Source organism: Gracilinanus agilis, chromosome 1, assembly GCF_016433145.1.
Source record: "Gracilinanus agilis isolate LMUSP501 chromosome 1, AgileGrace, whole genome shotgun sequence".
NCBI lineage: Eukaryota > Metazoa > Chordata > Mammalia > Didelphimorphia > Didelphidae > Gracilinanus > Gracilinanus agilis.
In genome coordinates, this window is record NC_058130.1 from 293,115,446 (window position 1) to 293,132,685 (window position 17,240).

Below are 17,240 nucleotides of genomic sequence, written 5' to 3' on the forward strand. Positions count from 1 at the left end.
TGCGAAATTCTGCCTTTTAAACTGTTATTTTCTTGCCAGATTTCTTCCATCTTCCTCAGCATTTCATTTTTAAACTCTTCCATAGCCTGTGACCAGCTTTCATTTTTTGGGGGAGGTTTGGATTTTTGTTTTCCCTCCTCTGTTGTCTGGATTTTCTCTGTGTAGAAGTTGTAGAGTGTTCCAGAGTTTCTCTTGATAGTCTTTTTCTTTTGGACTTCCTTATTGCTGGCCATTGTTAGCCCCGCCCCTTTTCAGCTTTGTCTTTGCACTCAGGGTCTGCCTGGGCCTTGCAAGCTCCGGGGGGCTCCAGTCTCCTTGTCCTCGGGGTCAGGCCTCCTGGTAGTTCCCGGTCTGCCCCTCTCCCGGAGGTTCCTTCAGCAGTCTTTGGGGCTGCTTCCACTGCCGTGCTGGGTCTGCACAGGGTCCTCACTGGAAGTCCAAGCCTGGGCTGGAGATAGTTATTCAAGCCTAGGGCACTGCCTTTGCCTGTGCAGAAGATAGTGAAAGTCTGTGGGCTGGAGATCTTTATTCGCTCCTGAGGCAATGCCTTCAGCGCTTGGGAAAGGCTGTGTTTTAGAGGCCTTTGTCCCGGCCCCAGGTGGTGCCTTCACCCATGTGGACACTTGGGGAAGGTCCATAAGCGCCCCCAGCCACCTGGGGTCCCTCGTCTTGCAGCACACAGGTACAAGCCCTGGGGCTGCCAGTTATTATCTGGTTGCCCCAGTCCTGTTTTCACCCTTGTGTGTTGGCGTTGTGCGAGGTGTGCAGTGTGGGGGTTGGGGGAGGGGCTTCTTCCTCTCGCCTTTTAGTGAGAGCTGTTTAACCCCTTTATAGTGTGGAAATGCCCCAATTCTGCATACCTTCAATGCTGCGCCCTGTTGTGGGGTTCCTTCATTCCTCTAGACTCGTTTTTATTTCCCCTTGAGGAGTCCTGTATGCTTCGGTCAGGAGAGATCGAGTCAGGAGAGATCGAGCAGCTGCTCCTTACACTGCCGCCATCTTAACCGGAAACTCCTTGCTCTTCTTCCTAGTTGTTTTTGTTGAATAATGAGTTCTTCTTCCAATAGCTTGCATCTTTGGGTTTGTAAAACATTAGGTTACTGTGGTCATTTACTACTATATATGACGTGCTTAATCTATTCCATTGATTCAGTATTCTGTTTTTTAGGTAATATCAGAATGTCTTGATATTTGCTATTTTATAATACAATGTGAGATCAGCATATAACCTTTAATTTTTTCATTAATATTTCTTTTTTTTGTTGTTGTTTGCTCATTTTCTAGCCTTATTTTCCTTTTAAATAAAAAACAGCTGTTAAAAGTTGGGCTTTGTCCCTGTGGAGAAGGGACACTCTTCTAAGCTTCAAGTTCTTTAAGTAATTCTATAAGTTTTCAGTTCTTCCAGTGTGATATGATATGACCTAGAGAGGAGTGCTTAGTACTCTCCTGGTCTGCACTCTGGTCTGTGAGCAACCAACTCTGCCTGTGTCCTCTTTCTCTTTGGAGCCATGAGATCTGGATCTGTGTATGGGCAATGTGACAAGAGTCTTAGACCTAGAGACAGCAAAAAATCCCTGTAATCTCCTTTAAAATGGTTGTCCATCTCTGGTTGAGAGCTCCAGAAACCTTTGCTGCTGATTCAGACACTCCAAAGTTGCTATGATGTGGCTTTGAGGTCCACTTCCACCCTGGTGCAGTAAATCTTTTGTGCATGTCTTCTAAATTTTGGGGGCAGAAAAATTATTTCATCCCAGCTTTTATGGGTTATGCTTCTCCAGAATTTGTTTTGAAGGGTTATATCTTAGTTGTTTGAAGGGTAATTTGGTAGAGATAATGTGGGTCTGTGTATCCTCTCCACCATCATAGCTCTACTTCCTGAAAAGTATAAGGCTGCTTTCTAAGATGCATTTTCTAATGAATAATGAGCTTAGAGTTTGGACTGAAGGCCTGGGGAGGAACTATTTTGGCATTTTGCTTTAACATCCATAGTGCTTCCCCTTGGTAGAAAGGGGAGATCAATTTTTCTCTAAGAATTTTCCAATTCTTATTGGAATTGCTCCATGTAAGGAAGGTTCTGAACATTCTTCTGCAAGACCTGCTTGTATAGTTCTTTTTTGAGAATGGTTCAACAGGACTACTCTTTCTGATGAAGTCTGTAGCCACATCTTTAAATATTACTGACTCCTGAAGATCACTACAAGAAACCAGACAGGGAAGATGAGACCCAATGGAAAGGGCAGCCAGCACAAGCAAGGGAAACGAAAAGCCAAGATTCAGATATATGGTGGCCCTGGATCCCAGTGGCTATTCTTTCTGGTTCTAGGATCTCTTATCTCTACTTGGGCCAGACTAAGGTCCTTTTCAGGGAGAAGGATCCCCAAGGAGTGAAAACTTCCTCTTTGCATGACTTATTCTCTAGTGTGGATGCTCTGATGTCCAGCAAACTTAGAGTTCTGAACAAAGGCCTTCCCATCTTTATTACATACAGATAGCATTTCTCCAGGATATCTTTTTTGATGTCTAATGAGGTTTGAACTCTAGTGGAAGGATATTTCTCCTACATTACCTTGATACTTGTGCATTTCAGGAAGTTTCCCATAGTCCTGAAGAAGGTCTATCTGTTCAGGAAAGCATCTGCTATATTCATTCTCCTGAGTACAGTCATTCCCTGAGGTCACTTTCTTACTCTGATTAGGACTAAATATTGGCTAAATATCTTTCTAGTTTCTTCAAACCCTCAGTCCCTCTTTGAATTTTATATTCCTTGATATTAGTCAGAGATTTCTCTCAAACTGAAGTCATGGGAAACAATCACGTACAAATTTATGGTGGCCATATTTTTTCACAAAATGGCTCAGATTTTAGTCACTTCATTCATTTCAAATCTAGTCTCTACATCTGGGTTGAAGGTCACTTTCCAGACTCTCCCCTTAAGTCAGGCTTTGTTGACCTGATACTTGTATGTACAAAGATCTCAGCTCCAAGAGAAGGCAGAGGGATATCAGCTCCTAGAGAAGAAGGCAGAGGGATCTCACTTTATATTTTTATAACACTAGTTTCTTGTTTTATTTATAAGGTTGATCATCTTCTTACTTTCAATTTTACTAATATCTCCTTTGATTTTCAAAATTTCCAATTTGGTGTTTAATTGTAGATTTTAAATTTGTTGTTTTTATACATTTGCATGCTCAAATAATTGACTGCTTTTTCTCTGTTTCATTTATGTAAGCATTTAGCTATATAAATCTCTCCCCAAGTATAGATTTGGCTCCATCCCATAAATTCTGGTATGTTGTTTCCTCACAGCCATCTTCTTTAATGAAATTATTGTTTCTATTATTTTTTTCTTTGACCCATTCATTACATATTATAAGATTATTTAGTTTCCAAATAATTTTTATTCTTTCTTCTGGTCTTTTTTTTTAAACCTTTGTACTTCGGTGTATTGTCTCATAGGTGGAGGAGTGGTAAGGGTGGGCAATGGGGGTCAAGTGACTTGCCCAGGGTCACACAGCTGGGAAGTGGCTGAGGCCGGGTTTGAACCTAGAACCTCCTGTCTCTAGGCCTAACTCTCACTCCACTGAGCTACCCATCTGCCCTTCTTCTGGTCTTTTTTAAATGTAATTTTTATTGCATTATGGTCTGAGAAGGATGCATTTAATATTTCTGCCTTTGTACATTTGGTTTTGAGGCTTTTGTGTCATCCTTTGCCTTTTATATGGTCAGTTTTTGTGAAGGTGCTATGTACTGCTGAGAAAAAGATATGTTACTTTCTATTCTCATCTGGATTTTCCATAGCTTTGTCATATTTAACTTTTCTAAAGTTTTATTTATCTTCTTAATTTATTTTTAATTTATTTTTTGGTTGGACTTATCTGCTTATGAGAAGGGAAGATTGAGACTCCACACTAGTAACATTTTACTATTTCCTCTTATAACTTATGTAACTTCTCCTTTAGGAATTTGGATGTTATGCCATTTGGTACAAATATGTTTACCATGTAATGAATGTACTCAAGTAGTTTCCCAGGTATGAATGTACTCAATTCAACCTTATTTAAATTATTTAGTTTTCACATTTCTATTCCCATTCTTATGGTTTTCTTGAATGTAGAATTTGGTTATTGAATTTTCTTTTCAGATTTTTTTTTGCCAGGAATATGTGGAAGTTCTCTATTTCATTAAATATCCCTCCTTCCCCCCTGGAAAGTTATACTCAATGTTGCTGAGTATGTGATTCATGGTTGTTGTCCTAGATCCTTTGCCTTTCAGAGTATCATATTTCATGCTTTCTGATTCTTTGGTGTAGAAGCTTCCAGTTCTTATGTTGCTGGGGGCCATCAAACCCTTCCTGAATGACAAAGTCTCAGGGATGCTGGAACTGCACAGCAGATTCCAGAGAGGATGGAAACCCCTCACTTAGATACCCCTGTGTGACTCTTCTCTTACTAACACCCCTTATTGTTGAAATTATTGTGATCAATATCCCCACTCAGCCCCAGGGATATATAGAAGAACATTATAGGCTATCATTAGAGCCCTTACAGGCCCCCAACAAACTCCTAGGAAATCCCACCTTTACATGTATTAATACAGAAATTCCCCTAAAAGTTACTTCATAACAAACCAGCAAATAGTGAGTTAACATTTAAGATTTTAAACTCCATCAAAATGCACCCAGATTTTCCATTCCCATACATGGAAGCTTACATAATAAGAAACCAGAAACAATAAGCCTCACCCCACCCAGATCCCTGATTCGGTATGTTACAATGGATGAAAAATGGAGAAGTAGCCTTCTGTGTAAAGGCCAGTACATCCCTGAACTGTACTCTCTACCCCATAGCCTGGGAAACATATCAAAACATACCTTTGAAAAATATTGAAAGTTACTGGAGAATGAAGAGTTGTTAGTAACAAAGTTAATTAATATGTGACAATCCATTATCTCCAAGAAAATATGTATGATGAAAATGAATTTTCATGCCAACCTTATGTGTGATCTCAAAATGTATAAAAATAAACACAGCCCAAGGTTGTCAGAAACAGTCTTTGGAATATATGATTGAAATGCAGACTGTATTTATTTGTCTTATCTGCCAACACTGTCACACCCCCTTGAGCCCCTGGACCTGCAGAGATCGGGGTTCCCCGTATTGTGTAATCTTGACTATAGCACCAAAATATTTGATTAATTTATTTCTATTTATCTCTGCTTGCAGTACTTTTTCCCTTTGGGGGTTTTTGAATTTTGCTATAATAGTTCTGGGATGTTTTATATTAGGGTCTCTTTCAGAAGATAATTGGTAAATTCTTTCAATTACTATTTTCCTCTCTTGCTTGAGGATATTCCAGCAGTTTTCTCTGATAATTTCTTGTAATATGGCATCCAGATTCTTTTTTTTATTATTATTGTAGCTTTCAGGTATTCCAATGATCCCAAAATTTTCTCTCCTGAATCTTTGTTCTAGGTCAGTTGTTTCTCTAGTGAGAGAAAATTCAGCTTTTCTTCTTTTTTCCCTTCTTTTGATTTTTTTTGTTTGTTTTTTGATGCTTTATAGAATCATTAGCTTACATTTGTTCAATTCTTATTTTTAGGGAGTTGTTTCCTTCCTTGAGCTCTTCTCTTTCCTTCTTCATTTGGCCCATTCTAGTTTCCAAGTTGTTGAATCTTTCTATCATTTCTTTTCCTATTTGATTTTTAAACTTCTTTTGAAGTCATTCTGAGAGGTCTTTTGGGTCTTGAAATCCTTTCTCAGTTTCCTTTGAGGCTTTACATGTGTCCTTTTTGCCTTTGTTGCCCTCTTCTGAGTTTATATGTTGGTTTGCCCTGTTACTAAAGTAACTTTCTAAGTTAAGGCTTTTTCTTTGCCTTTTGCTCCTTTTTCTATTTTTTCTTCCTTTTTATCTTTTCTTTATATTTAGGTTCTACTCTGTTCCTGAGGTGGAGGGAGCACTGCTCAAAGCTTGAAGTATAACCTTCTCTGGTGCTTGGGGTAGGCCCAGCTGACCGTGAGTCCCTTAGTGTGCAATTCAAGGGAGTGGACCTGCTGGCTTCTTATGGGGAGACTTGTAGCAGTTTTTCCCAGCTGGATTTCACTCCCCCTGCTATTGTCTCCTGTTTTGGGCTATTCCCTACTCTGTGGATTCATTGCATTAGGCCAAAAATAAACACAGGTAGGGCTGATGTTAAGCTACTCCTTTCCAGCGCTGCTAGTTTTGTTGTTTTAGGCAGAGGACTGGGCTGCTCCCAGATTAACATTTCCTTACCTCAGACCTCTGTAAGGTCTTAGGCTGCTCCTCATCTGTTTTTTTTTTTGTTTTGTTTTGTTTTTGTTTTTTGTTTTTTGGTGTTTCAGACTTGGCAGCAAATAGGGTTTGTCAATAAATGCTCTGCAAGTTCTCCTGATGAAGCATTTATTGGTTTACTCTCTTCTCTCACCCCAGTAAGATGTGTACCTCTTGCTTTCTGTTACTTTTCAGAAATTGTATGACAGTACACTTAGAGAACTCTAGAGAATGAGATAACAAACTCATCAAAATAATTAACAACTTTGACAAAACTGCAGGATATAAAATAAAACCAAATCAAGGATTTACTTTGAATTCTGCTTTGAAAAAAACTTCTAACATAGAAAAAGAAATTGAACAAACTATCAAAGAATTCCCAAAGGGAAAAATCTCAGTGCTAAATGGACTCACAAGTGAATTCTATAAAACATTCAAAGAATAGTAAATTCTAATATTACATAAACTATTTGGAAAAATAGAAGAAGAAGGAAATCTTTTAAATTCCTTTTATGACCCAAATGAAGCAGAATTTTAAATAAAATAGCAAGGATAAATGTAGTAAAATTCAATAAAAATAAACATTCTTGCATCTATATTCATTAGGGATATTGACCTATAATTTTCTTTCACTATTATTTCTCTTTCTGCTTTAGGTATCAACACCATATTTGTATTAAAAAAGGAATTTGAATGAATTCCATCAGCTATTTTCCCAAATACTTTATATAGTATTAGAATTAATTATTCTCTTTAAATATTTGGTAGATTCATTTGTGAATCCATCTGACTCTGAGACTTTGTTCTTAAGGAATCATTGATGGTTTATTCAATTTCTTTTTCTAAGACGAGGTTGTTTAAGTATTCATTTTCTCTTCGTTAATCTAAGCAATTTATATATTTTTAAAACATTCTTCTATTTCAATTATATTGTCAGCTTTATTGGCATATAATTGGGCAAATTAACTCTCAATGACTGCTTTAATATTCTCTTCATTGGTTGCAAATAAATTTTCATTTTTATACTAGTAATTTCATTTTCTTTTTTCTTTTTTTGATCAAATTAGTCAATTATTTATCTACTTTATTGTTTTTCTTCCACAAAATTAATTCCTTGCCTTATTTATCAGTTCAATGGTTCTCTTAGTTTCTATTTTGTTTATCCCTATTTTGATTTCCATAATTTCATAATTTATTTGGGGATTTTTAAATAGTTCTTTTTCTTGTTTTTGTTGTTGTTACATTCCCAATTCATTGATCCACTATTTTATTCTTTTATCAATATAGGCATTTGGAGAGATAAATAATCCCCTGAATTCTGCCTTTTCTGCATTCCAAAATTTGGGGTATATTATCTTCTTGTTGTCATTCTCTTTAATTAAATTATTGAATGTTTCTATGAATTGTTCTTTAACCCATTCATTAATTAAGATAAAGTTATAGTTTCCAATTAATTTTTTTTGTCTTTTTTTTTCTGTAGGCCTTTGTTGAGTGCAAATTTTATAGCATTATGTTCTGAAAAAGATGTAGTTAATATTTCTGTCATTCTACATTGCATTTGATTATGAGACTTTTATGTCCTATTGTGTGGTCAGTTTTTGTGAAGGTGCAATTTATTGCTGGGAAAAAACTATATTTTTCTATTCTCTTTTGTTTTCTCCAGAGTTTTATCACATCTTCCTTTTTTAAAATTCTATTCATTTCCCTTATTCTTGTTTGTTTTTAAATTTTAGTTTATCTAGCACTGAGAGGATAAGACTTAATGTCTTTTACTAGTATAGTTTTATTGTCTATTTCTTCCTGTAACTCATGTAACTTCTTTAGAAATTTGGTTGCTATGCCATTTTGTGCATATAAATCTGGTATTGATTTTATTGTCTACAGTTTCTATCAACTTGTAATTTCCCCTCTCTTTTAATTAGATCAATTTTCACTTTTGTTTTGAATGAGATCATAATTATTGCCTTTCTTAACTTTATCTAAAATATAATAGACTCTGTTCCAGCCTTTTTTCTTTACTCTGTGTGTATCTCCCTGCTTGAAGTATATTTCTTTGTAGATGACATATTGTGGGATTCTGACTTTTAATTCTTTTTACTATCTTATTCTGTTTTACATGGAAATTCATCCCATTTACACTCACATTTATGATTACTAATTTTGTTTTCCTCCATCTTATTATTCCCTGTTGACCCTTCTCTCTCTTTTCAGTCTTTCCCTGTTCACAAATGTTTTGCTTCTAATCACTGCTTCCCCCAATTTGCCCTCCTTTTTTTCCATCCTCCTCATCTTATTCCACCTTCCTTCCATTCCAATAAGACTAAGTTTCAAGCATTCCCCCCACCCCACCTCCATATTCTCCTCCACTCTATTTTAAGTACTTTAGATATCTCAGGAGTCATAAATATCTTAATTATCACCTTCCCATTTAGGAATGTTTAACCTTACTGAATCCCTTCAGTTTCCTACTTTTATTTACTTGTTATGCTTTTCTTGAGTGTTATATCAGTGATGTGGGAGAAACACACCCAAATTTGTAGCAGGGTCTTGCCTCAAGAATGAGAGACTTGGTATGGTACTGGCTAAGAGATAGAAGGGAGGATCAGTGGAATAGACTTGGGGTAAGTGACATCAGCAAGACAGTGTATGATAAACCCAAAGAGCCCAACTTTTGGGACAAAAATCCACTATTTGACAAAAACTGCTAGGAAATTTGGAAAACAATATGAGAGAGAATAGGTTTAGATCAACATCTCATACCCTACACCAAGATAAATTCAGAATGGATGAATGACTTGAATATAAAGAGGGAAACTATAAATAAGTTAAGTGAACATAGAATAGTTTACTTGTCAGATCTCTGGGAAAGGAAAGATTTTAAAACCAAGTAAGAGTTAGAGAAAATTACAAAATGTAAAATAAATGATTTTGATTATATCAAACTAAAAAGCTTTTGTACAAATAGAAACAATATAGCCAAAATCAGAAGGGAAACAACAACTTGGGGAAAAAAATCTTTATAGCAAAAAACTCTGACAGGGGTCTAATTACTCAAATATACAAGGAGTTAAACCAATTGTATAAAAAATCAAGCCATTCCCCAATTGATAAATGGGCAAGAGACATGAATAGGCAATTTTCAGATAAAGAAATCAAAAGTATCAATAAGCACATGAGAAAGTGTTCTAAATCTCTAATAATTAGAGAAATGCAAATCAAAACAACTCTACAGATTGGCTAAAATGAAAGAAGGGGAGAGTAATGAATGCTGGAGGGGATGTGGCAAAACTGGGACATTAATGCATTGCTGGTGGAGTTGTGAACTGATCCAACCATTCTGGCTGGCAATTTGGAACTATGCTCAAAGGGCTCTAAAAGATTACCTGCCCTTTGATCAGCCATACCATTGTTGGGTTTGTACCCCAAAGAGATCATAGATAAACAGACTTGTACAAAAATATTAATAGCTGTGCTTTTTGTGGTGGCAAAAAACTGGAAAAGGAGGGTATGCCCTTCAATTGGGGAATGGCTTAACAAATTGTGGTATATGCTGGTGATGGAATACTATTGTGTTCAAAGGAATAATAAACTGGAGGAATTCCATGTGAACTGGAAAGATCTCCAGGAATTGATGCAGAGTGAAAGGAGAAGAGCCAGAAGAACATTGTACACAGAGACCAATATACTGTGGTAAAATAGAATGTAATGGACTTCTGTACTAGGAGCAATGCAATGATCCAGGACAATTCTGAGGGATTTATGGTAAAGAACTCTACCCACATTCAGAGGAAGAACTACAGGAGTGGAAACAGAAGAAAAACAACTGCTTGAACACATGGGTTGAAGCAGACATGATTGGGGATGTAGACTCGAAACTACCACTCCAATGCAACTATCAACAATTTGGAAATAGGTCTTGATCAATGACACATGTTAAAACCAGTGGAAATACGCATCAGCCATGGGGGTGTGGTGGGGGTGGAGTTCTGGGGGTGAAGGGGAAAGTAAGAGCATGAATTATGTAACTATGTTAACTTTTCTAAAAAATTAGTATTAATAAATGTTAAAAAAAAGAACGAGAGACTCAAACTCTATTCATTCCAGAAGTAAGAAAAATAATTTTATTTGAAGAAGTGATTTTTGATGGAATAGTCTGGGGGCTAACCAGGTAGCCTTAGGACAAATGGAGAAACTTAGGAACTAGTAGAGTATATTTTTTGGAGGTGATAGTATGGAGTAGCAGCAACTCTGTGGAGAGGCAGTTTCTACCCACTGTGTATCAGGGTTGGCATATTTATTGGGGTCCGGAAGCTTATCATCTCCCATTCCAAATTCAGGTGGAGGTATGTTTTGGGGTTTGTTGCCATAGGCAATATGCAGCATGTGCAAATTTGGGGGAATCTTCTTGTGTGGAGTGAAAAATTAGTGTGTTATTCTCAAGGTAATAGTTATTAATATATCAGTAAATAAAGCTGGTTCCCCCCTTCCCCTCCCCTAACCATTACAGTTTTAAGTGAGTTTTCCTGGGAATTTGCCTGGGGCAGATGTCCCAGACTGATCTGATCAAATCTTAAGTATCAAATCTTAAATACCCTTTTTGTCTTAGAATTCTCTCTTACTCTATCGGAAATTTCTTCCAGGAGGTCAAGCCCAAGGGCTGGACTGATCCTTAAATCAGCCTCTCCCAGATAATCCAGTCCCAAATTCCTCCTCTCTTTGGAACTCCAACTTCCTAATCATTTCTTTAAAATAGTAATTTGCTTAAATGTAGCCACTGTAAAACTATTTTCCATGTTCTTGAAAATGCTAATTTCCATGAAACTGTAAAATGTCTGTTGTATTTTCCTATAAGTCAAGAGTCTTTCTATAACTTGGGATTGGTGAGTCTGTCTCTTGTGAATCCAAGGCAGTCATGGCCACATCTCTCTCTGTAAATCTTTTTTTTTTTAAACCCTTGTACTTCTGTGTATTGTCTCATAGGTGGAAGATTGGTAAGGGTGGGCAATGGGGGTCAAGTGACTTGCCCAGGGTCACACAGCTGGGAAGTGGCTGAGGCTAGGTTTGAACCTAGGACCTCCTGTCTCTAGGCCTGACTCTCAATCCACTGAGCTACCCAGCTGCCCCTCTCTGTAAATCTTTGAAGGCATTTGTCTTAAGTCAATGACTTGAGGCAGTGTCCCTCATATCTCTCTCAATAATTAACTTTCCATTTTAAAGATGGTTGTTCCCTTTTTTTTCTCTAATAGTAGTTAAAGAGGTTGTACTTTGATATTTTCAAGGTCCCCTTTAATTTCCACTTCACATATTCTGGAATGCCAAAATCCCCAGTGCACAGGTTCCATGTTCTCCCACTGTCCACCTTGTCATCATTTGTAAACATGGGAGAGGTCTTACTGCCTTTCGAGAATGGGAACCTGGGGGCAATGTGGTATATTGAAGGACCATTGTAGATAATTAATTATGTCTTTCAGTTCTAAGAACAAATATGAGTAATAAATAAAACAGATTAGGTAAAAAGCTGATATCTAGTATAGAATATTACAGATCTAGTACACAGAATGGGTAATTGATCAATCTATAATTTATGCTTGACTAAGGCTGAAATTACTCTTTTGCAGTTGATTTCTACCCACTGCTAACTAGTGATAAATGCAAGATTTCAGAGTATGAGGATCCTGTTCCTATTACTATCCCTCATTGCCCATTGTCAGCCCACATCATAATCATTGAGTTTTCTGTTCAGCTATTGTATTTTCTTTAGGAATGCCTGAAAATTTACTATTTCATTAAATATCTATTTTTTCCTTCTAGAAAATCATGTTCCATTTTGTTTTCTATATAATTCTTGGTTGGAATCTATTTCAGAAAGTGATTGATGGATTATTTCAATTCAATTTTCTTCTCTTATTTTAAAATATCATTACAAGTTTTTCCTGATTTCTTAAATTATAGTGTCAAGTTCTTTTTTTGATCTTGACTCTCTGTTATTCCAGTGATTCTTAGATTGTCTCTCTTGGATATATTTTTCAAATCAGTTGTTTTTCCAGTGAGATATTTCAGATTTTCTTCAATCTTTTCATTCTTTTCATATTTTGTTATTTCCTGATATCACATGGAGTCAATAGCTTCCATTTGTCCAATTCTAATTTTCATGGCTTTATTTTCTTCCTTGAGCTTTTGTACTTCCTTTTTTTAGGAGGTTGTTTTCTTCAGAGAATTTTTGTTCCAAGCTATTTTCATTTCTTTTCCCAGTTTTTCTTCTGTCTCATTGTTATTTTTATACTCTTGGAGATCTTCCAGAAGTTCATTTTGGGTTTGACATCCTTTGATATTTTTCCTTTGAGGCTTCACATATTTCCATTTTGGCATTGTCCTCTTTTCAGCCTACATTTTGGTCTTCCCTGTTGCTGAAAAATTTTTCCATGGTCTGGATTTTCCCATGATTTTTTGCCCAGTTTAGGGAGCTTTTTTGTTATCTTCAACTAAACATTGTGAAAGGAAATTCTTGATTCTCTTTGTCTATTCTGAGTTTACACTTGTAAAAAAGGGAATCCATTATTCACTTTGCCTAGTTGGAGTCAACACTTTTTTGGTTAACAATAACTTAAGTACCTTAGTAGATTGTGAGGACAGAATTTACTCTTTTGTTTACCTTTTGATTGAATCAACATAAGCTTGAACTAGGTGGAGGAGCTGCAAACCACTTAGAGAATTCACACCCTCAGAAACTCAATCAGCCAGGAAACTGTGAACCCCTTTGATGAGAATTCACACCTCCAGAAGGTGAGAAGTCGATCCCACAGACATTGCCCAGTGCTAGGCAATTTGGAATCTGTGACTGGCCCTTGTGAAGAGGGGAAAGGACAAGAAGCCACTATAAAAAGCCCTGAATTTCTGGGGCAGGAGAGTCAGCTTCAAGAAGAAAGTAAGCCTTAGGAGGCACCTTCAGCTGGAGTCATTGTCTTAACTTGCCTGTTGGAGGTAACTTGGGTGAGTGGATAGCTGACTTTCCCTTCCTGTCTTCTGGAGAGAGTTTAATTCCGGTTGAAGGTCAACAAGTCCTGGCTGAGTCAAGCACCAGAGCAACATTTAGTTAGATAGACTAATGTCTTTCTTCTCTACCCTTTTGTATTTCTCTACTTTCACTTTTTCCACCTCTTTTGTAAATAAAAGTTATTAAAGGTCATTTTGACTTTGAGCAATAATGCTTTGAATTGGTGACACAGTTATTATTTAAATTGTCATATATTTTGGCAACCATTAATTTTTAACCCTTACAACATTGAAGTTTAGCTTTATTCCTGTGGTGGAGGGAGTACTACAGGAGCTTGTGCTATGGTCTATTCTGGTGCTAGGGATTAGCTTGGCTCCCCTTTATATCCAATAGTGAGTTCTTTGTAGGGGAAGCCTGGCTGGCCTGCTGTGCATGGGCCTACAACTCTTCTGTGCAGATGCTACTTGCGCTATATTGTGTTGGGTTCTGCTGATGAACCATGTTGGACTGTACCCCTCCCACTTCAGCCTGTATTGGGTTGTTCCAGATTTCATTATGGCTAGACTATGGTGGGCTGTGCTCCTACCACTGCCACCTGTACTGTATTCCATTGATTTGTGCTTTCTCCTGCTGAGGATGGACTGAACATTGCTCCATCCCTGCTTGATGCCCTGGTTCATATCTGAGGTGTACCCTAGGATACAAGACTACTTTCTCCCTTCCTACACCCACGAGATGGGTCTTTCTTGCCATCCCTCCACACTGTCCTACAAGGAAGCATGTCTTCACCCTTTCTTCCATTGGTTCTACTGCTCCAGAATTCATTTTGAGATTTTTTTATGGTTGTTTGGAGTTATGTTTGGCAGTCTTAGAGTACTCCTTATTCTGCCATCTTTGATTCTAGAAATGTAAGTTAAGATGGCTTTATTTCTAATGAAGAGAAGTTGTGAAGGTTACTTTTAATAAAGGTAACTAACAAAATAGTAATAACAGGTGTCTTCTTGTCAAAGCAAGGAGATTGTAATCTGGGGTCATCACATATCACCAAAGTATGAGGGTACTTAAGAGGGATAGAGGAAAGCAGAATTAAATGTATTTATGGAGTCTTATGTGAGGCATAACCTCAATTGTTTTACTTTACCATAGAAAGTTCATAGAGAACCAGTAATGGGCTGTGGGCTAGATGCAGCCCCCTGAAATGTTCTATCTGGCTGCATGACATTACTCCTAATCTAAGGAATACAATGAGTAGGATACAATACAATGAAACTTTGAAAGTTGCCTTAGAAACAGACTGATAGATGAGCATTTCCTTTCCTTTGGCCCCCTCTTTAAAAAGTTCGCCCATCACTCCAGAAGACTAATGAATACTAGGGAGGGGCAGCAATAGATAGAGCCTGTAAAGACTGGGGTGGGGGTGGTAACAATAGGCTCCAGAAATAGTTTCTTTCCTTTTTTTTTAAATCCAATTTTGATTGTTTTCTTTTAATTGGTTTCAATTGCTCTCAGGCAAAATATTCAACAAAATCAGTTCATAGTTAATTGCTACATTCAACGTGAGGCTTAGAGAAAATGTTTGTTCTTCCCTCTTGTTGATTACTTTGTGTCTGTGTGCACATGTGTGTGTGTGTGTGTGTGTGTGTTTTATTTATTCTATTTACTTTGCTTTTCATCAGTTCATATAAGAACTCTGAAGCCTTTTTCTGCAATATTCAAGGGACCCAGTCTGGAGAGTTTTAAAGAGTGAGTGCAATATTCTCTGCCTGCAGCCAAACCAACATCTTAGTGAACTTGTTTTGAAGAATGTGTAATGAAAGTCTTTCCACCACTTCATATTTTCCTTTGACTATATCTAGTTAATGACAAAAATTCTCTTAAATGTTTGCTGAGCAAGAATTGAGTATGTATACAAAAATTCTGAGCAGATGTTCTCTCTATTCTGTCTATCTCTGTGACTATCTCTATCTCTATGTATTCTTTCCTGATTGTGCCCAATAAGTTACTTCTATAGAATCAGTCTGATCAACTCCATTTTTAAACATTGTTTAGGCTTTGATTATGTAGACAGTCAAGTCTGTAGGAGATGAGGGTTGGGAAATACTCTTGTGCATTTGTACCAGTTCCATTTCCTATGACAAGAAAGAAGCTGAGGCAGCATTAATTCCATAACCTAATGATTATATGTGCCAATCAAAATACTTTTGCTTTAATATGGAAATTGTTCACTTCCTTCCATAAAAAGCAGCATGTACTTTGAATGGAGTGGACTTTACTCCCGACTGCTTGCTAGCTTCTTGTGCTAGTAAATTGCTTTATCACATTTCCTCAGTTAGCTTAATTGAACAGGGCAAGTCCTGAACCAGGATTTTCTTCTAACAATTTCTTTTTGCAATTATAAAATTTTGCTTTCTCTATAACATAATTGGGATGATCAATTTTATTGAATTTTGAAAAAAAACTGAAAAGTACCTTTGTTTTTTTATCCTATTGTTGAAGTTGTTGAAAAACAATATTTTCTCTTGGTATTTTTACCTCTGATTTGTCTTTTTCCATTATGTTAGAGATTTTCAATTTTCTTTTTCTTTAAGTAATTTTAAATTTATTTTGAGAATTTAAAGAAGTTTTTTTTTTTTTGGCATTTCCATCATTGTGAGAAGATTAAAATAGATTCTCAATCAGCATTTCTCTCCTATGTTTCAAATGTATATTTCCATGTGCAAAAAAGGGCAAATATGTTTTTAAAGATTGTTTATATTATTATCTTTTTTAAATTATAAAGATAACATTTTACCAATTATATATGATAAATTTCCACATAAGTTTCCTGAAGTTTTTTATCCAAATTGTCTCAGTCATGCATGCATATCATGCAAAATATATGTACATATTATTCATGTTGTAATAGAATAATCATATAAAACCAAAACCGCCAAAAGAGTAACAAGTAAATTAAAATGAAAAATCTGATGCTCTGATTTGTATTCCAACTCCAATAGTTTTTTCTCTGGACATGGACAACATTCTTTTTTTTTTTTCAGAAGTCCTCAGAATTGTCCTAGATCATTGTATTGCTGAGAGTAGCTAAGTCTATCACAGTTGATCATGCCACAATATTGCTATTATTGTGTTTAATGTTGTCCTGGTTTTGCTTATTCCACTCTGCTTCAGTTCATGTAGGTCTTTCTAGCTCTTTTGGAAATCAATTTGTTTATCATTTCTTATAGCACAATAGTATTTGGTCACTATCATATACCACAATTTGTTCAGTCATTTCCCTAATCGAGAGACATCCCTTCAATTTTCAATTTTTTGCCACAACAAAAGGAGAAAGTTTAAATATTTTTGTATAAATAGGTCCTTTCCCACCCCGCCTCCTGCTTTTTGAAAAATCTCTTTGAGATACAGACCTAGTATTGGGATTATTAGATCAAAGGATATGCATTGTTTTATAGCTCTTTAGGCATAGTTCCAAATTGCCCTCCAGAATGGTTGGATCAATTCACAACTCTACTAGCAATGTATTAGTGTCCCAATTTTGCCATATCCACCCTATCATTTTCCTTTATGAATTTTTTAATTTTCATTTCTCTAATCAAGAGTAATTTAGAAATTTTTTTCATATGAGTATTGACTGCTTTTATTTCTCCATCTGAAAACTGCTTATTTGTATACTTTGATTGGGGAATGACTTGAATGGTTATAAATTTGACTTAGTTCTCTATATATTTTAGAAATGAGACATTTTTCAGAGAAATTTGCTGTAAAACTTTTCCTCTCCATTTTGTTGTTTCTTATCTAATCTTGGTTACATTAGTTTTGTTTGTACAAAACCTTTTAAATTTAATATAGTCATTTTATATCTTGTATTATTCTCTATCTCCTGTTTGGTTATAAATTCTTTACTTCTCCATAGATCTAATAGATAAATTATTCTATATTTCTCTATTTTACTTATACT

The 17,240-nt window shown here is 36.2% G+C and overlaps 1 protein-coding gene across 1 annotated transcript in view; it reads left to right on the forward strand.

Moving 5' to 3' along the window:
- The window catches only part of TMEM232 (transmembrane protein 232), a 217,906-nt gene that overhangs the window by 142,363 nt on the left and 58,303 nt on the right, over positions 1-17,240 (forward strand). The window lies entirely within an intron of this gene.